The sequence below is a fragment of the Dendrobium catenatum genome, unplaced genomic scaffold, assembly GCF_001605985.2.
Source record: "Dendrobium catenatum unplaced genomic scaffold, ASM160598v2 fragScaff_scaffold_315, whole genome shotgun sequence".
NCBI lineage: Eukaryota > Viridiplantae > Streptophyta > Magnoliopsida > Asparagales > Orchidaceae > Dendrobium > Dendrobium catenatum.
This window is the reverse complement of record NW_021318777.1, coordinates 1291245-1313892: the sequence shown is the minus strand read 5'-3', so window position 1 is coordinate 1313892 and position 22648 is coordinate 1291245.

Genomic DNA, 22648 nt, shown 5'->3' with positions numbered 1-22648 from the left:
GTGCACGTGTGGGAAATATACCCCAACATGCCACATAAAAAAACATTTAACACTAGGAAAAAGATTTATTAATTTATGTGAGTTAAAATATTTTTTTTGAGGTTTTAAACATATAAGCTTTTGGTTAGGACTGTGAAATTATTCAAGTGTGGGAGATGACTTATTTTCGTTAATATCTTTCAATTTTATTTGAAGATATGAGTTTGCACTTTCCAAAATCAAATTTTTAATCTTCAAATCAGGTTCCCTTCGATTAGATTCATCCATAAATTCTTTAAAATCATTTTCAAGCTCAATATAAGATGGTTTCCATAGTCCATATTTCTTATTCAAATTATCAAATTCATCTAACAAAATCATGTGATTGCTATCTATCTATGCATGATCATTCCTTAGATTTTCATTCTCTTTTTATAAATTAAAATACATTATACTAAGATTAGCATTAAATTTTTAACTTTCCTATATGTATTATAAATTTTCTTTGAAACTTCAAATAAATTATCGTAGGATAGGTCACATACCTTCTTTTCAACTGAATGATCAAGTTTATCTTCCATTAAGCACAAATTTATAATCTTCTCTTCTGTTTCTATTTTTGAAGAGTCTGAAGCTGAGTTAACCTAGAAAGTTCTTCATATTCTTTTCTTGCCCTTCGTAATATTAGTTTTCTCCTCAACTTTCTCCTTGTTAGGATTAGCTTTGATATTTTGGCACTCAGTCTTTTCATAACAAATGATTCATTAGAAACTTCTGGATTTTTATTGAACATACCATTGTTCTAAGGCTGACATCATCATTGCTTTTTCTTAAGAAAACTTTTGAATTTCTTAGTCATAAGTATAATTAAAAGTTCATCAGGGATGTTAAGCCCTTATGAACTAGTCTCGAGGCTAACCCAGAGGTGGGGGGTGAATTGGTTTTTAAAAATGTTTCTAAACAAAAACATAATTTTAAATCAAACCAAGATTCACTACAAGAGAAACGAAGTGCAAAAATTAAATGCTAAAGAATAATAAGAAAGAACACACCATATTTTATAGTGATTCGGTCAAATTAACCCATGTCCACTCTCCGGAGCCTCTTTTCCAGGTATTACACTAAACTCAGTATCTCTCCTTTTGCCCTCATAGCAAGGTGGAGAAGCGCAGACAAAAACTTCTTTCCACCTACCCCGGTTAGGCAGAGAACCTAACTCCTTTTGCTTCCTCAAGAAGCAAGCAGAGAACCCAACTCATTTTATTTCCTCCAGAAACAGACAAATAACTCAACTCCTTTTGCTTCCTTCAGAAGCAGGAAGAGAACCCAACTCCTTTTATTTCCTCCAAAAGCAGGTAGAGACCCTTGATCAGTTGCTAAAGTAGACCTCTCTTGAACATCTAAGGAACTAGGGACAATGACCGAAGAAGACGACTCAGATCCTTTCTTGGAGCAACCTTTGTGAAACCCCTCACAAACTCCCCCTCACAAGATCTTCTCTCTCTCTCTCCCTTAATCTCCCTCTCCTCTTAGCTCTCTTAGGTCAGAACAGTAGCAAAAGATTTTCTCTTGAGAAAATAAGAGATCTTTTAAACAAGGGCTCCAAATTAGCCCTAATTAGCAACTAATAGTTAAATATCATCTAAGACAATCTACCAATTATCTTGTACAATCAATTCAAATTTAGCTCAATCAGCCATGATGATTTGGAAGAGTCTGGACGGTTAGAAGGTTATTTTATTTAGATCATCCAGGATGATAATATATCATTATGTATGATTTATTCAAGTCATCGAATATCGTCCAGCCCATCGCCTTGGATGGATGTCTGGATAATAGAAAAATAACTAGATCGTCCGAGTTGATTAGTACAAAATGACAAATATCATCCAGAACTTCGCCCTAAATAGATGTTTGGATAATAAAAAAATAACTTAATTATCCAAGCTGATCTCATGATCATCCCAAATGATTAGTTCAATTAAGTACATATCACCTAGAGTATCATCCTGAATGGAGCCAGGCTGATTATTGATCGTCCAGAATAAACTAAGGTTTGTGAACTTAATGTCCCATACGATCCTGTGATCGTCCAAGATGATATGATAGAGCAATAAAATATTAATTACTTTTCTTAATTACCAGATTAATTTAGACATAATTATACTGCATCATCTAAGATAATATCTTGGATGATGTCTAAAAATAAAATATTCCTAAATAGATCTGGCAGCTGATTCTTTCTAATTTAAGCATATCTTCTTGGACGATGCTAATATCATCCATGATGATTCACTTAATTGCAGCTTCCTTAACTAGGATACCCTAATTAGGGTTTATATTTTTAATTGATCATCTAGGATGCATTTTGGATCATCCTGGATGATGTGATCAAAACAGAAAATACTAACAAAAAGATATAAATTTTCCCCCAAATGTGTGTGTGCAAGGTTACTTAGCATCAAGACCCACAATATTATAATGGACTCAAGAAAGATAAAAGACACTTGACGTACATCTTGGCCTGGTTCGATTTATAATTTGATCTTGTGGACCTGAAATGTTAGTAGGCAAGGCAGTCATAGAAAAATAAAAATGTTTGCTATCATCAAAATTATATTCTATGGAATCATATTCGCAATAATCTCCCCCTTTTTTATGATGATAAATAATCAAATAACACAAACAGAAGTAAAATGGTACAACAAAATAACTCAACCACTGCCCACAACTCTCCCTTTTGACATTACAAAAAGGAGGAGGAAAACCAGAAAAGAAAAAAAGCAGAATAGAAGATGAAAAAAGAAGAACAAAAGCAAAGTTTTTTTTTTATCAAGGCATGAATATAATAAAGTCTCCATGTGATTAAATTAAAAAATTATAAGAACAATTAGTTAACATCGTCAAAATATGAAAAACGGTAGAATAGCCGATCATGTTAGCCCTTGCTTAGACTTCTCTTAGGGTAGAATCATCTTTGAAAATAAAAGACCTAACTTAGAAAACCTAATTGGATAAGAAAAAGAGATCCATTCAAAAGTTGATTTCAGAAAAATATATTATAGAATAATATACTAAAGTAATTTGTCATAATTACAAAATTTGAAATTAAGCCTTTGACAATATCAAGTGACACATAAATTCTTCTAAGAATTAAAGGTTTGAAAGAGAAGGAAGCTTGTCTTTTGTGGGCTCATTTTATGCCTCTTGTGAATTGATTGGTGCATTTAGCACATCTTTTGATTTTTGATACACTTTGTGTATCTTTTAATTTTTTTGATGGTCATTATGCATCTTTTCAATTTTTCTTCTTTTTGGGGATCATTTTATGCCCTTATAATTTTTGCAAGCTAGATCCCTTTTTAAAACTCTTAAATACTCTCAGTTGTAAGCATATCTTCCACGTATTAAAGAAGAAAAACTCACTCTTTAATATAAGGATTATTAAGTCATAAAATAGAATCAAATTCATATGATAAATGCAACGACAAGATTTCAAAAAAATTGAAAGTAATATAAAGACTTTGAACATTATATATATAAGATAGATTATTGTAGCAAGATAGAAAAATCTCAATCGCAAAGTCAGGTTATTAATTTGAGATAGACTTTTGTTTAGAAAAGAAATTACACTACTAAAGGAGGTTAGAGGAAATGAAACAATCAACGACATTTCTCCCTTTAACTAATTTAGATATTAAAATAGAGGAAATGAAACAATTAACGGTGTTTCTCCCTTTAACTGATTTAGAGATATAAAACATTGACTACAAATTTTCAAAATAAAAAACAAGGCATAAAATATCATTTCAATAGTGATCACAAAGAAAAGAAGTAAACCTAAAATAATACAAAAAAACATAGAAAACAAAAGCAAGTAAAAAGTAAAATAAATAAATCTGAAATAAACGAAAGTGTAGAAAAATAATAATAAGTAATAAAACAGAAAATTTAGAATTCAGTGAACATCAAGCTGATGCATTTATGTCTATCTCATTATTTTAGAAAAATTATCATATAGCTTTTTATCAGAAGATCCAAAAAATATATCATCAACATAAATCTGAATAATGAGTAACTCATCTCCTACTTTCCTTAAAAAAGGGTGGTGTCTATGCTCCCCTTAACAAACACCCTCTTTAGTAAAAATGTGCTAAGCCTCTCATACCAAGCTTTTGGTGCCTGTTTTAATCCATATAAAGCTTTTTCTAATTTTAAAACATGATTTGGAAATTGGGAATTCTCAAAACCTCAGGGTTGTTCTACAAACATATTCTCTTTTATTACCCCATTTAAAAAGGCACTCATAAGATCTATTTGATAAAGCTTAAATCCCTTATAACAGGCAAAGGCTAGTAGCACTATAATGGCTTCCAATCTAGCTATAGGGACAAAGGTCTCCTCAAGATCAATTCCTTCTATTTGGTTGTACCCATAGCCACCAATCTCACCTTATTTCTATTCACCACACTAGAATCATTCATCTTATTCTTAAAGACCCATTTGGTTTCAATTATACTTTGTCCCTTTGGTCTTTCTACAAGCTCCCAAACATCATTCCTAATAAATTGGTTTAATTCCTCTTGCATGGCTAAGATCTAAAACTCATCAGACAAGGCTTGATTAATGTTTGTGGGTTCAATCATTGAGATAAAGACAGAGTGTTTCACTTCCTTCCTAAGTCCATACCTAGTTCTAACTCTTTCAAAAGGGTCTACTAAGATCAGTTCTTTAAGATGACTCAAAGGATATCTCCAATTTCTAGGCAAAGTATGTATAGGTTCAATCCTTTCCTCTAGATTTACATTCTCTACTCCTTGGGTAATCTCACCTACTCCTTCAGTGTTTTAGGACTCTACCCTCTTCTCCAAATTTTTAATTCCTTTCAAAATCTCTCCAACACTATCTTAATCTTCAACTCTAGACTCATTAGGATCATATTCATTAAACACTACATGAGTAGTATCCTCCACCAATGTCCTCTTATTAAACACCATAAAGGGATTTGTCAATACTTGAATATCCTAAGAACACTCCATCAAATTTTTGGTCAAATTTCCTTAAGTGTGACTTCCCATTATTAAGAATGAAAACCTTACAGTCAAAGACATAGAGGTGGGAAATATTGGGTGTCCTACCCTTAAGGATCTCATTGGGTGTCTTATAAACTTTGACTCTAACATTCACCCTATTCAACACATAACAAGTTGAATTTACTGCTTCAGCCCAAAAGTATTTTGGAAGTGAATACTCAATAAGCATGACTCTAGCTGCTTCTACTAAGGTCCAGTTCTTCCTTTCAGCTACCCTGTTCTACTGAGGGGTCCTAGGAGCTGAGAAATTGTGGATAATCTGCTTTTTCTCACAAAACTCTCCAAATCTCTCATTTTCAAACTCTCTCCCATGGTCACGATGGATGGTCAAGATCTCACAACCTAACTTTTTCTGAATCCAAGTAGAGAATGATCTAAACTCATCAAAAGATTCACTCTTATGAGACAGAAATTTAATTCAAGTGAACCTCGAGTAGTCATCGACAATCATAAAACCATAGACTTTCCCCTCTAAGCTTGTAGTGCTAATGGGTCTAAACAAATCCATGTGAAGGACTTCTAAAGGTCTAGAGGTGCTAATGTTCTTAATGGAATGAAAAGAGGATTGGACTTGCTTCTCTAGTTTGCAGGCATCACACAGGTGGTATTTGATGAACTTAACCTTGGGGACACCTCTAACTAGGTCCTTTTGGGCCAGTCTTCTAAGGGTTTTCATACTGGCATGATATAACCTCATGTGCCACAACCAAGAATCATCAGCAATAGTTTTTAAACAAAATGAAGTAGCACATTCAATATTATTTAAATCAAGCATATAAATATTGTCGATCCACTTTTCCATCAAAATAGTGTTGTTATTCAAGCTAATAATGCATGTATTTGCTAAAATTTTTATGATAAAGTCATTGTCACACAATAGACTGATGCTTAGCAAGTTGTATTTCAGTCCATCTACAAGCAAAACATTTTTGATTAAAAGGTTCTTGGAGTTTCCAATTATACATGCACCCATCACTTTCCTTGTGGTATTGTCTCTAAGAGTGACCTTGCCTCCAGCTCTGGCCTCTAGCAAAATGAATTTGTTGGCATCTCTAGTCATGTGTCACGAGCATTCACAAGTACCACATGCTCTCATGAGGTCTTTTATTAGAGCAAGCCTGTAAATTTATCAAACATCAGATTCTGGAACCCAAATAGGTTTGAGTCCCTTCTTATGGAAAGAAGAATATAATGCATGTGTGTTATGATGTGAATCATGCAATTTGGGTCTCCACACCCAATGTGTACTATGATGAACAATGCAAGTGTGTGAACGTGCCCTAGCAGGCCACATGAAAAACTTCTAACTCCAGGAATAGGATTTAATAATCTACTCAGGTGGTGATGCTTCTTCTTAATATTATGAGATGCCATACAAAGTTAGTTTATCATTTTCAAGAGCTTTGAGTTTTTCTAACTTCTTAAACTCCTTTTCTAACTCAACATGAGATGATTTCTAGGAATCATGTTTATCAGTTAATTCAATATCCTTTTTATTTAATACATCAAACTCATCAAGTAAAGATATATGATTGCTATAAATTTGGATATGATCTTTACGTAAAACTTCATGCTCTTTTTATAAATTTAAAAACTCCAATTTCAAACAAGCATGCAATTTTTTAAGTTTCATATATTATTTTTTTCAGAAACTTCAAGTAATTGATCATAGGTTAGTTCACACACCTCTTCTTGGTCAGACTGACCAAGATGATCACTGAACATTAAGCAAAGTTTGTTGTCTCCTCCTCAGTTTCAATCTCAGAGGACTTAGATGCAGAATTCGCCTAGAATATCTTTTGGAACCACTTCTTATCCTTCCTGAACTTGGGTTTCTCCACATCCTTCTCCTTGCTTGAGTGATCCTTAAGTTTAGGACAATTATCTTTGATATGTTCAGGCTTCCTATATTCAAAATAGATCACATCAGAAGAACTTTTAAAATTTTTTCTATCCTTACCTTTTTTCCACTTCTGATAATGCTTGTGATTTTTCCTTAGAAAGCTTTTGAATTTTCTAATAATAAAGGCAAAATCATCGCTTTCAAACCTGGAAGAATTTATATGCGTATCATTAGCCTTTAGGGCCATAGTTTTTCCTTCTTCTTCTCACCTGCATCAAGTTATCTTTGGTTCACTCCTTGCTCAGAGGTAATGAGTGATCAAAGTAAGTTATCAATAGAATAAGTATTCAAATCTTTAGATTCAGAAATTGTAGTAATCTTCGCATCAAAGGAAGAATGCAAGCATCTTAAAATTTTATTGATTCTTTCATAGTTAGTTAGCTCTCTTCCTAAGGCATACAATGAGGTGACAATTTGAGTAAACCTAGTATATATATCGTAAATCAATTGAATAGGTTTCATATAAAAAAGTTTGTAGTCATACAATAAAATATTCAACCTAGATTGCTTAACTTCATTTGTTCCTTCAAAATAATACACAATATATCCCAAAATTCTTTACCAGAAACACATGTTGAAACACACATATAATCTTTCAATTTCAAAGCACAAAAAAATAGTTTAAACCTTTTGCATTCAGTTGTACTAAATCCCTATCATCAAAAGTTCATTCAGTAAAAGGAAGTTCAATTTTAATTCCAATAATTTCATGTAACGAAGGTGAATAACCTTCTTTAATAAGCATCCACATGCGATAGTCATTCGATTATAAAAATGTAGACATGCGAGTTTTTCAAAAATCAAAATGAATATTATCAAATAAAGATGGTCGGGTAATAGAATACCCTTTTATAGTATTACGATTACCAAAGTTAGCTATTAATCAAAATTCAAAAGTTTTCAAAAAACTCATTTTTATGAATCATGCTCTGATATCACTTAAAAGTTTGTCAGGGATGTTAAGCCCTTATAAACTAGTCTTGAGGCTAACTAAGTGGGGGGTGAATTGGTATTTAAAAATTTCTTCAAACAAAAACATAATCTTAAATCAAACCAAAATTTACCATAAGAGAAATGAAGTGCAGAAATTAAATGCGAAAGAATAATAAGAAAGAATACATCAAATTTTATAGTGGTTCGGTCAAATTGACCTATGTCCACTCCCTGGAGCCTCTCCTCTAGGTATTGCACTAAACTCAATGTCTCTCTTTTTGCCCCCACAGTAAGGAGAAAAATCTCATACAAAAACTCTTTTCCACCAACCCCGGTGAGGTAGAGAACCCAACTCCTTTTGTATCCTCCAAAAACAGGCGAAGAACCCAACTCCTTTTACTTCCTCTAGAAGCAGGCAAAGAACCCAACTCCTTTTGCTTCCTACAAAAGAAGAAAAAGAATCTAACTCCTTTTTCTTCCTCCAGAAGCAGGTAGAGAACCCAACTTTTTTTTCTTCCTCCAAAAATAGGTAGAGAACTTGATCAGTTGTTGAAGTAGACCACTCTTGAAGCTCCAAGGAACCATGGATGATGACTGGAGAAGATGACTCAAATCCTTTCTTGGGGAAATGTTTTGACCTGAGAGAGCCAAGAGGAGAGGGAGAGCAAAGGTGAGAGAGAGAGAAAGAATCTTGTGAGGGGGAGTTTGTGAGGGATTTCATAAAGGTTTGATGTTTAAGAAGATATTCTCTTGAGAAAATAAGTGATCTTTTAAACAAGGGCTCCAAATTAGCTCTAATTAGCAACTAATCGTTAAATATCATCTAGGATGATCTATCGATCGCCCTGAACAATCAGTTCAAATTTAGTTCAATCAGCTAGGATGATTTGGAAGAGTCTGAACTATTAAAAGGTTACTTTATTCAAATAGTCCATGATGATAAGATATCATACTGTACAATTATTTCAAGTCATCAAATATCATCCAGATCATCACCCTGGATGGATGTCTTGATGATGGAAAAATAAGTAGATCGTCTAGGACGATCTCACGATCGTCTGGGCTGATTAGTACAAAATAGCCAATATCATCCAGAATATCACCCTGAATAGATGAAAAAATAACTTGATCATCCAGGCTGATCTCATGATCATCCTGGATGATTAGTTCAATTCAGTCATCCAAAGCACCCTGGATGGAGCCAGGCTATTTATTGACCGTCCAATATGAACTAAGATTTATGAAATAATCATCCCGAACAATCCTGTGATCATCTAGAATTATATGATTAAGCAATCAAACCTTAATTACTTTCCTTAAATTTAGTAGATTAATTTAGGCATAATTGTATTGCATTGACTAGGATGATGACCTAGATGATGTCCAAAAATAAACAATGCCTAAATAGATATGGCAGCTGATTCTTTCTGATTTGAGCCTATCATCCTGGATGATACTAATATCCTCGAGGATGATTTGCTTAATTGTGACTACCTTAATTAAGATGCCCTAATTAGGGTTTTTATTTTTAACTGATCTTCCAAGATAATTTTTGGATCGTCCCAAATGATGTGATCAAAATAGAAAACACTAACCAATAGATAGAATTTTTCCCCAAGTGTGTGTGTGTAAGGTTACTTAGCATCAGGACCCATAATGTTACAATGGACTCAAGAAAAGGTAAAAGACACTTGACATACATTACAAGATGACTCAGTCCTAATCTACCTAATATTGAGCTAGTTCGATTTGTAATTTGATCTTGTGGACTTGAAATATTAGTAGGCAAGGCAGTCGCAGAAAAATAGAAATATTTGCTATCATCGTAATTATATTTCCTGAAATTAAATTCACAATAATAATAGCTTCATAATTATCTGGTATTGATTGATCACTCTCTAAATCATAAACTTTCAAAACTATATTTCTCTTTCCTTTTGTTACCTGCATTGATCTATCTTTGATTCACTCCTTGCTCGTAAGTTAAAAGTGATCCAAGCAAATTGTTAATAGAATATACATTCAGATCTTTAGACTCAATTATGGCAATTATCTTTACATCATAAGAAGTAGGTAAATAATGTAAAATTTTAATAACTTTTTTTTAATCTATAAGTTCTCTACCTAAAGTATGCAATGAGATAACAATCTGAGTAAACCTTATATACATATCAGAAATTAGCTCATTTAGTTTCATGCAAAATTGTTCAGATTCATGTAATAAAAATTTCAACCCAAATTATTTTACCTCAATTTTTTCCCTTCATAAGTTATGCAAAATCTATCCCAAATTTCTTTTCCAATTTTGCAAGTATAAACAAGCATATAACCCTCAGATTTTAAAGCATAAAAAAATGTTTAAACATTTTACATTTAATTGCGCTAATTCTCTTTCTTCTAAATACTTTTCTATAAATGGTGTTTCAATTCTAATGCCATCAAAAATTCTAGTAGGTCTAGTATAACCTTCTTATACTAATACTCACATGTGATAGTCAAGTGATTGTAAAAAAGTAGATATGTGAGTTTTTCAAAAGTCAAAAGGAATGTTATTGAATAAAGGTGGTCTAGTGATTTAATATCCTTTAGTAGTATTTTGATTCTTAAATTAGCCATGATCGTTTTTAAAATAGTAGTCTAAACCTTAATTTTTTAAATTGGCTCTAATACCACTTAAAAATTTATGTAGGTTGTTAGACCTTATAGAGTTATCCCAAGCCTAACCAAGAGGGGGAGGGGTGAATTGGTTATAAGAAAATGAATTTTCTTAGATTTTTTAAAACTTTTTTAGATCTTTTAGAAAATTAAATCACTGATACTAAAACAAGCATTTATTTATAGAGATAATTATCACATAGGATTTTTCAATAAAAAAAATTAGTTGGAGAAAATAAAAATGCAAAAATATTTTGAACTAACAGAAGAACACAAAATTTAATAGCGTTTCAATCCAACTTGAACTATACCCACTCCTGGAGACTCCTTCTCATGGTATTGCACTAAATAATTGTGACTCCCATTTTTGCCCCCACAGCAGGGCGGAGAATCCCTTACAAACTCTCTTCACCAACCCGGTGTGATTGAGAACCATCGCCTTTTATACTCTCCAAGTGATGGCAATGTAATGTCATATCCTTTTTCACCCTCCTAGTCAAGGTAAAGTACCTAGATCCTGTCTCAAGAGCCTCTAAAGAAGTTAGGCATAAACTTGAAGAAGATAAAGAGATCCTCACTTTGGACAACCTTATGAATCCCTCACTAGATCTCTCACTCTTCACTCACAAAATTTCTCCCAAATATACTCTCAATGGTCACTCTTAAAAGAAATTCACAACAAAGGATTTTTGAGACAGTTTTTGGGATTCTTTATATAAAAAATACATGAAAAACAATCCAAAAACTAAAATTTTCAAGAGAATCATCCTAAATTCATATTGTATAATTGTATATCAATTGTTATGAGTAGTTCAAAAAATTAGTGCTTCATTTGATAGGAACTTCGACGAACTCAATTTCATATAATGTTAGTCATCTGTATGAAAGTAGATTATATTGTACAAATAGTTTAAAAATGAATATGTTCATTCAATATGATCTGGAATGAACTGAATTTTGTACTCTATTAGTCGTCTATACGACTTGACATCATACAGTACGAATAGTTAAAAAATTTTCAAGCCAAGGTTTGATTAATTATATTCTTGAGAAAAACTATGTCAGATAGTATAGTTTGATTAGATATTATACAATATGATTTGTTTAAAAAAAATAATTTAAATTATATATCTCTGCCCCTATATGTCTACGCATGATTATCCAATTACAATCACACTTTCTTAGACACAAAAAATAAAATAGAGATATACAGACTCTATTACAGGAAATCCAATTCTACCTTGTTTTAAAGTCTTCAGTAATCTCGAGTCTACTGAAATCTAGCTCAGTTCAACACGAGAAAAAGCATGGGAAGGAGCTTGGGTATATCTAGTTTCTACTAAGCACATCTAAATCTTCACCAAAATTGGCAAATCATGCAATTGATTCCCTAGCCAATGACAGCCTTTGAATTTCAATGAAAATAACACCATCAAATGTAGTTCTTAATTTAGGAACATACCAAAATAGTATGGAAAGTCAATGAGGCTTCAATTGGAAATAAATTTTACCTATTGGAATGAAATCAAGCTTACAGTAGGTTCAATTTGGCTCGATTTAGGTGAGGTCGGGTTCAATTCATTTCAACTGAATTAAATTAATAAAATTAAACCTAAATTGGGGTGGATTCAAGTTGAATTCAGCTCGACATGGCTAAAATGAACTGATCTAGCATAATTGAATACACTCGAGTCTAATTTAACTTAATTTCATGTCGATTCTAATTCAATTAGGTTGTATTAGTCAATTTAATGAAATTGAACTTGAATCAATGCAATTGAACCCAAATTGACGTTGATTTAAACCGAATTAGGGCGATAAGGCTCAATTAGCTTACTCAAATGCACTCGAGCAAAAATATATGAAAAAGGGGGCAACAATATGGTGTTGTTTTGCATCAACTACCAAATGTCTTGCATCTAACTATTGATTCATTGCCTTTTAAAAGTTGGGGTATGGATATTATCAGTCTAATTAATCTATTGTATTATATAGGTCATAAATTTATATTACCTGCTATATACTACTTCTCAAAATAGGTAGAAGCAGTTTCATTAAGAGATGTCAAAGCACATCAGTTAAAAAATTTTTAAAGACTAAATCATATATCAATTTGGTGTTCCTCATTGAATAATATCAGATAATGGTTCTTCATTCAGAAGAACTAAAATAATCAATTTCATTAGACATCACAATATTGATTAGAGATACTCAACCCTTGGGCAAATAGATTTGTTGGACCTTTGATAAATTATTGGTTTAAATTATAAAGAAGACTTTAGATGATAATAAGTTTAAGAGGCATGAAAGATTGGTTGAAGCTTTATGGGCATATCAAACCATTTGTAGAACTCTTTATTATACATCACAATATTGATTGGATATACTTAACCCTTGGGTAAATAGATTGGTTGAGGCCTTTGATAAATTACTGGTTCAAATTATAAAAAATATTTTAGGTGATAATAAGTATAAAAGGCATGAAAGGTTGGTTGAAGCTTTATTGGCATATCAAACCACTTGTAGAACTCTAACTCAATATATGCCATGTACTTTTTTCTTTGATGCAGAAGCTATCATTCTATTAGAGGTACATCTACCCTTTCTTTTAATTATAACAAACTATAATATAATTTAAAAACCAAACACCAAACTGCAACCAAAACAGCTGCAAGGTTTAAAAGAGAAGTAATTGCAAGCTCAATAAAATCTCGAGTTATATAAATCCAAGTTGATTCAAGCCTATGATAAATTAGTTCACCCAAGGACTTTCAAAGTGAGAGACTTGGTCATTGTGTTACAAAGACCCATTTTATCGCATAAAAATAGGAGGTAAATTTGATTTAACATGGGAAGGTCCATTCAAGGTAAATAAAGTCTATCAAGGAGGTTCTTATCGATTGATAGATTGTAAAGGAGATCTTCCTATGTTAACCATCAATGGGTAATATATTAAGAAGTATCATGACAGTTGATGTATTAGAAGAAAAAATTTTATATAATAAATTTTGAAATTTAAATCACTAAAGTTGTAAAATTTATAAAACAAATAAGGTAAAAAGTGATGAAGTTGGGTATTTAGTCGTATGCTAAACTTTAAAGATCTCAAAATGTTCAACTTTTGATTAAAACTATCATCAGTAAAATTCTTCTAATTCACCATTTTTATATGGTCAAGTGAATGATTGATTCAATCTTAAATTCTCCTCTGTCACTATTTTTATATGGTCAAGTAATTGTAGGATACCTTTTATTTTGATATGATCAATTGAGTATTGTGTTGCATTCCACATTCATCATTTTGATATGGTCAAGTGGATGTTGGATTCATCATTAAATCTTCCACATCCATCATTTTGATATGATCAAGCGAATGTTGAATACTTAAATCTTTATTTCTTACCATTTTGATATGGCCAAGCAAACACTAAAACCTTTTGAGGTCTCTTTGTTCATTATTTCATTATTGTCAAATGAGTATCTAAATATTTCTACTCATCATTTCAATATGGTCAAGTGAGTATCTAAATCTTTCATATTCACCATTTCGATATGGTCAAGTGAATGTTGGATTCATCCTAAAATTATCATCTTTTGTTATTTTGATTTGGTCAAGCGATTGTGGGATCCCTTTCATCTCTATTACTCTACATTTTAATATGTTCAAGTGAGTATTGAGTTGCATTCCACATTCCCTATTTTAATACTGTCATGTGAAAGATGGATTCATCATTAAATCTTCCACATTTGACATTTTTATATGGTCAAGCAAAAGTTGGATCCTTAAATCTTTGTGTCTTACCCTTTATATATGGTTAAACATTCATTAAATCCTTTAAGATCTCATTATTCATTGCTTTAATATGGTCAAATGAATATAAAATCTTTTTGCTAACTATTTTTATTGGGTTAAGTGAGTATCCAAATCTTTAAATCTTCCTTAACTTTTTTGATATCATTAATTAAATGGAAGATATCTTTCATAATTCTATTTAGATCTTTTTGTTTAGGAATTCATTTATCATCTAAGATCAAATCTTTCATTCTTAGGATTGGTATAGGTTTTGGAAGCCATTATTTTGAATCCTAGTTGATTAGAGATATTATTCCAGGTATCCTTCAGGTCTAACCACTCAATTCTACTTGTGATGGACCAATTTCTTTCAAGTCTTTATCTAAATTTAAACTCAAATAATGTCTAAATCAAATTTTAAATCAAATCCAAATACTAGATAATCTTTGATATTCAGTCGATTGCCTCAGCCAACACCAACACGTGCGATTTACTTTTCAAGTTCATCGCACTTATTGAGGGTCCATTTATTGACCTCATTTTTATCTGGGGTCAAACAAATCATAACCATTAAGCTACATTCATCTCTAATAATCAGTATCAATTAATCCAGTGCACTACCCTATATAGTGCACTAACTCCATGACACTAATCATTATCCAAATAACTTCATTAGGATCTTTAAATATCAAAGCCTTCATCATTGGGCCCATCAACAATTGATTGACCTATTTGACCTAAGTGAGCTAACCCAATCTAGCTCAATTCGTTAATCACCGATTCACTATAATGATACCTCAATATGCATCTGAACTTCACCAAAGTTTTTTGAACTTAACTCCTAATGAATTGGATATGAATAGTCACTTCAGCTCAGTAAATAATTGACTTGGTCAATTGAAACCAAATCTAGTCAAGCCCAAGACAATTTGGGTAAAACCTATATCCTTAATTAAATGAGCTTCTTTAACCATTCAAATTTATTCCATAGCTTGCTCAAAGGGGTCTACCCTCTTTATGAGTCAAGCCATCATGAGTTTGACTTGATGAACTCATCAAGAATAGTCAAAAATAAATATACATTCAATCCTTCACTCAAACACAAATACCTTTGTTTAAAGTTCTTTTGAATTAACCATAATAACATGCAAAGATTCCCTAAAGTCTATCCTAGTTAGCCTTGACCTATTGACTGGTCAAAATAGTCAATTAAACTCAAAATACTTTAATATATTTAAACCACTATAAACATTCTATTTCCCTCCAAACCATTCTATCTAAGCCATTTAAATTAACCCTAAAACTTCCTTAAACACTTCCTAAGCCCATCACAACCATTGATTTTGCCTAAATTAGTTTGGTGGTACCCCCTACCCATAAGGAATGATCCAAGGTCATTTTACCCTTTTTTTAGGTTGTCTCACTATTCCCTAATCATTTGGGATAGGTGCAAATAATCTAAGGAACTATCCTGATCATTTAGCTTGAATAGGATAAAGATAGCAATCGCTTCATTCCATTCTCATCCCTGAACTAGTCTAGGTTCAGCCACATTTTCTTTTTATTTTTCTATCCTAGAGTGTTCTCTTCACTTCCCAAGTGTTTTCTAAATATTTGGAGCTTACCACCAGCGAAAGGAGGAGGTGACCAATGATATTCCATCCAAGGCTTTCAAAATCCTCATCCAAATTTCCTTCGAGCCTAACCCTTCATTAAAGTTGCTCCAAATATCTCAAGGATCAAATCTTATCACTAAACTCTTCTTGAGATCACTTATGTAGAGGTAAAACATAAACCCTAGATCTTTACTAGGGATTTTAAATAGGTTTTAAAATAATGCATGAAAATCTATAGGAAATATCTCCCTCTCATTCTTTAGTCATACTATATATATGTTTATTATTTTGTGTCATTTGAACCATTGTATGAATAGTTAGGAGTGAAAGATGGATTTAGGGTTTTTAATTATCTCATAGGGATGACATAATCATAATCATCTATTCCCTCTATTTGATTTGAATGGTTTTGATCTTGCCATCCTTAAGATCCATCCAATCTCCCATATAGTGATCCCAACTTTGTGAGCTAATCCCAGCGACGGGATCTAATGACAACTATGTGACCCTCCCCCATGTGTGATCAAATGGCTCTTGTGATTGTCGTTCTAGTTAAGTGAGTTTGCTTAGTTGACTGCCGCCATTTGTGTCTATCAGCCGCTTGAAAAAGCATCGACGACATTGGAAATAGCCTTAAACTATTTATTAAATGCATTTAAAGAGCCAGAACTTCAAAAAATAAAAACTAATTAATTACTAAACTATAATAAACATATAAGTACTCTATGGTTTCAAAATAAAAATCCATACATTTCAAAAGTAAAATGGAGTTAAAAAATATATAAAATGTCATTTCATTACAAGTGTTTATTGAATTTTATTAAATTTTCTCTAGATATTTATTTGGTTAAAATCAAAATTGGGTAAGATAGATTAGGGAACATTCCTTACATCCAGTAATTTTATGGACCCTTGATCAATCATGCAATCCCTGTAATTTAATTTCTAGAGTTTTGAGACATGATTTGACTCAGAATTTTAAAAATTCAATACATTCAATCTATTTGATTTCAATAAACCAATTTTTTATGGTTTGTTTATTTATATGCAATGTTTAGAATGACCCTAATGTCACCTCAATTTGAACACTAGATTATCCTAATTAAATCCTCAAAAGTATAGTTATATTTAGTTTTGGAGATCAAGTTTGAAATCTTGGAGGACTTTCATGGTTCTAAACTTGGTGGGTTTGAAGAAAATGTTAAACTCAACATTTATTTTAGGGGAAACCCACCAACGAGCCTACATGTTAATATCAGGAAAAAAGTGCAAGGTCCTTAAAGGGAACTCAAGCTCACTAATGCTCTAAGGAGCTATAAAAAGAAACAAAAAAACCCCTAGGAGCTCAAGTTCCCTACTAATCAAAATTATAAAATAACCTAGGTACAATCTACAGTGCACAAGAGAGGGCACCCAAAAAAGGAGAAGAGACAAAATCCAACATCATACTTCATCTTCCCATCCCACGCAAAAGAGCACCAATGCCTGCACAAAAAAAATCCCCTATAAACAGAGATGGCAACAAAAGAAAATAGTGCACGAGGAGTAGCCAAATAAAGTGTAAAGATAATCTAAAAAATTAACCATCGTATAATTGGAAAAATATTTAGAGTACTCATTCAGGATCCATATTCTCCAACTATAAAGAAAAGTAATAGTAAACCACCACATAGCCACATAACCACCATAATGCAATATGAAAGAAGCCAAACAACTAACCCAAGCAATGATAGCATGACTAAGGTAAAGACCATCAATAACAACTCTCCCAGGTAACATGATGTAGATCATAATATCCTGATATAAAAAAAGGCTACTGTGATAGCACAAGAAGGCAAGAGTAGCAACCCAAGAAAGCCCATTACCCCCAAGCTAGAGAAAACCCAATGAAGGATCTAACCAACTAATTCCAAAAAAACATAGAAACAACAGCAGGGGAAAACATAGCTAAAATACAAGGACAATAATACCAGAAGAAAGGGGTCACCCCCCAAAGCACCATTTAGTTACCCACAAAAACTATTCTCCCACGAATAGATAAAATCCCCAGACAGAAGAAACTAGTGACACCAGATAATAAAATTGAACAGCAAGCCAAAAAATTCCATGGACTCAAAACCTTTATAAGCTCTGGGTAGGCCTGATGAAAACCAGACATAACAGAACCAAACTTCAAGAAGTAACCAGAAAAAAACCAAAACAGCAGCACAAAGGGTGGACATAGGAAAAAGCCCAACCACAAGAAAGAATTATGTATTACCACATAAGGCATACCAATCTCATCCAACCTTAATAGACCCCTCAGAAGAGCAGGTAAATTAGAAATAGTAAAATCAATCATCTTATGCAGATCTTTCTCCCAATTGGCAAGCCAATTAGCACACGCATTACCAATCTTCAGAATAAAGGATGTAGAAAAAATCAAGAAAAGTAGTAAATTCTTAACTTCCCTAACCAGATAAAACAGAGAAGAGTTACACACATAATCCTCAACAAATTTTAAAAGATGAAGACAAAACGTAGAGTCTGATTCTATAATAAGGTTAGTTAAATCCAAAGAGAGATAAATCCTTAAGCTGTAGAGCAAAGCCATAATAACAGGTTTGTTAGCATCACAATTGTGTAAGGGACCCCGCATAGGCTATGATGACATTACCAGCAGCACCTCTGATAACCCCAGCACAACCTGATAAAGGCCCAAGGTTCACACCATCAATATTTAGCTTATATTGATTAACAGGAGGCTTGGTCCAATAAATGAGTCTAGGATTATTAGGATGATGAACATCCTCCAAATTATCACCAAAAGCCAAGGCAACAGAAACACAATTCTTAAAAATCTTAATAACAAATAAATTAGTCGAGTAAAGAGCAACCACCTTGTCTTTCACATTCAGAATAATTCTATGGTGATTCATTCGAATACCATTAAAGATATAATTGTTTTTATCCAAACATAAAAACCATAAAATGAGAGAAGGAATAAGATTTTTAATATGACCTTTGGACTTGATGAACGAACAATTAAGCAAAGCATGAATAGACATATGAGATTTGAAACAGTTCAATTGAAAAGCATCATCAAAGTAAATCCAAGTTTTAATAACAATAGGACCCGATAAAAAAACATGATGCATGGTCTCAAGGTGATAGCAACATTGACATTTGGAAGGCATAATGAAACCTCTTCTAACTAAATTATCTTCCGTAGGAATAAATTAATGTAAGATTCTCTAAACAAGGATAGCCATAGTAACAGGGATACTTTTATGCCAGATCAAAGTAAAAATATTAGTAACCTCATTATTAGTTCTAATGGTATGCCAAGCATCCTTGAGTCTAAAAGCACCATCTTTAGATAAAGCACATAAAAGAATATCTTAAGTTTTAGTATTAAGAGGGAGATTCAAAATTTGTGTAATAATAGAAACAGGAATCACATTAACAAGCTTGTCATAATTCCAACAATTATCAGAGAAGAAGAAATTCACCTTAACTGCCAAATTGGAATAAGAGTTAATTAGGGAATTAATAGAATAGCCCTCCTCCCACCGTTCCTGCCAAAAGAAAATGTCACCAATACCAAGCCCCATAAAAGGTAGGGCTCCACAACCCATTTAATTTTACACAATCTTTTCCATAAAATAGAATCACCATAGTTAAAGCATTAATTAGTCAAATGTTTACCAACACAATACTTAGCAAACATAAATCTAGCCCAAAAATCAACTTTAGCATGAAAATTGAACCATAACTTGAAGGCGAAGGCATGAGCCAAATCCACCATACTCTTGAAACCCAAGGAACCTTCATTCAAAACACCACAACATTTATCGCAAGAAAGCCAAATAATTTTGGAGTTGAAGATAACTCCTTTCCAAAAAAAATTTGTTGAAAAGTTTATCAATCTTAGTGCATACAGCATGAGTAGGGAGAAGGTGTTGTAATATATGACCCCTAGTCTGAGATTTTGATGATGACAAATAATGTCGTTTGAATTACTATCCATTGAATACTTTTGATTTCTGCTCTTGTCTGTGAGTACTAACAGTTCTAGGAGATCACAAGTTACTTAGGACAATAATAAGACTGAAGACTGGGTAGAGTAGGAGTTGGAGTTTATAACATTATAAATTTTCATTTATTATTATTTTTTTGCTTGAGTCTGGCCACAAATTGTATGCAAGATTGAGAAACCATGCACACATAAAGGGGGAGAGGATTTAAAATTGAAGAATTTTTTTCTCTGTTGATCGTACTATATGAGTTTAAATAATACTGTATGATCTGATATAGCTGAAATGGCTATATGTAAACAAGTCATACTGTACAATTGATATCATACTATACGAAGTGTTTCTAATTTAAAAACCCTAGCCGCCAGATTAATTTAAGTAAGTTTAATAACTAATCATATTGTACAATCTTATTCGAATTATATAATATATTTCGAATACTTACTTAAATTAACCCTGAGATTAGTGCATAAATCAAGGATTAATTTATGATTGGTTATCGTACTGTATGACTATGATCATACGGTATGATCAACCGAGGCTGCTTTTGATCATCTCGGACTTCATATCAGATGATCCCTTGATTTTGACCTAATCATACGATACGAAGTGGTTCGTATTATATAATGTATAGAGATGATTTTTCATCATCCTAACATTTATCCTGTACGAATAGAAGGATTTTATATATCATATTGTATAGGTTTATACCATAATGTATGAAAATATTCAAAATTTTGTTCTATTTGTAAACCTTTATACTAGGATGAAGGCTATTATATACTGATTGTACAGTATGATATATGATCATACTATATGATCATAACAGCTAAATTAAAAATTTTTAGGGTTTCTTGGAGCCTATTTTTAAGTATCAAATTTTTTGTTTTTGATAAGTGACTGTGAGAGAGAAACGTGGTTAGAGATGGATTCCTTGGGAGAGAGCTCTTGAGAAGATTTTAGGGTTTGTGAGAGGAAGAAAAATGTGGTCTTTGTGAGGGAGATAACACGGTTGCTTCAAGCTTTTTGTACTTTGCTCCTTCTATGGCCCGAGAAGATCTTATGGGAGGCTTTTTAAGGGGGACATTCTTCTACATCCATGTCCTCTAAGGTACTCTGCCTTCTCCATGAGGGAGAAAAATGAGATGGTACACTGCCGTCGCTAGGAGGGTGATAAAGTGCTTGGCACTCCGCCATGCTGGGTTGGTGAAAGTGAGGTTTTTAAGGGCTTCTCCTCCTTGCTGTGGGGGGAAAAGGAGAATTATTTTTTAGTAGTGAAATTCTCAGAGTGGAGGACTCTGGGGAGTAGACATAGGTTAATTAATTAAACCACTATAAAATCTCTGGTGTGATTTTTCCTTTACTGTTTTTTATTTTCGCTTGTATTTTATTTTCATTAAAATTACTTGGTGAAAAATCATAATGAAATTTGTTGTAGCAAGTTATGTTTTAAGCATTCGCTTTCGTATTATTTAACTTTTATGCTTAAGTTTTAAAAACACAAAAATTAGAACTCCTGCTTAGGAATATCTTTTATTGCAACAATTTTCCAATTCACCACCCCTCTTGGCGCATCTCGTAATTTCAATTGATATCAGAGCGGGGTTTCAAAAATAGTGTTTAAGAAAATCTTGAAAAATTTATCATGTCTCATTTTGGTAATCCTAATACTATGGAGGGTTATTCAATAAACCTTTCACCTCTTTTGACAATATCTCATTTGATTTTTGGAAAATTATAAATTTTTTTATAGTCTATAGGCTATCGTATGTGGATGTTGGTTAATGATGGTTATGTTGCACCATTTAAACTTGTGAATGGATTAAAAACTCAAGTACCTTTTAATGAATGGAGCAATGATGATAGGGATTTGGTTCAATTAAATGTGAAGTGCTTAAATTATTTCTTTTATGCATTAAAATCTGAGGACTACATGAGAGTATTTACCTGTGCTACTGATAAGGAGATTTGGGATAGACTGTGCATCACGTACGAAGGAACTAGCGAAGTTAAATAGTCTAGACTTAACATCCTAATGCAAGAGTATGAACTCTTCCATATGAAACCTATCGAAACAATATCTGACATATACACTAGGTTTACCCAAATAGTGTCATCCTTGCATGCATTAGGTAGAGAAATTTTAAATTCTGAAAAAGTTAACAATATTCTTAGATGCTTACCTAGTTCCTATGATGTTAAAATTACTATAATCACTGAATCTAAAGATCTTAATATTTATTATATTGACAATTTGCTTGGGTCACTCATTGGGAACGAGCAAGCAGTGAGTCAAAGGCAAATTGATGTAGGTGAAAAGAAGGAGCGGACGATGGCATTGAAAGTAAATAACTCAGAAAGTGAAAGTTCTACAGCGGAGGAAGAAGATGAGCCTTGATGAAATTTCAAGAGTTTTTTGAAAAGAAAACAAAGGCATCATCAGAATAACTGGAATAAAGGTAAAAGCTCGAGAACTACTAAAGTGTCATCTGATACAATTTATTTTGAGTGTAGGAAATCAAATCACCTCCGAGCTGATTGCCCCAACTTAAAGAGTCAACCAAAGAAAAAGTTGAGGATAAAGCTAAATATTAGAAAGGGAAGATGAAGAAACAAAAGGTATTTTGGGCCGACTCTACCTCAAAAGTAGAGGAGGTGGT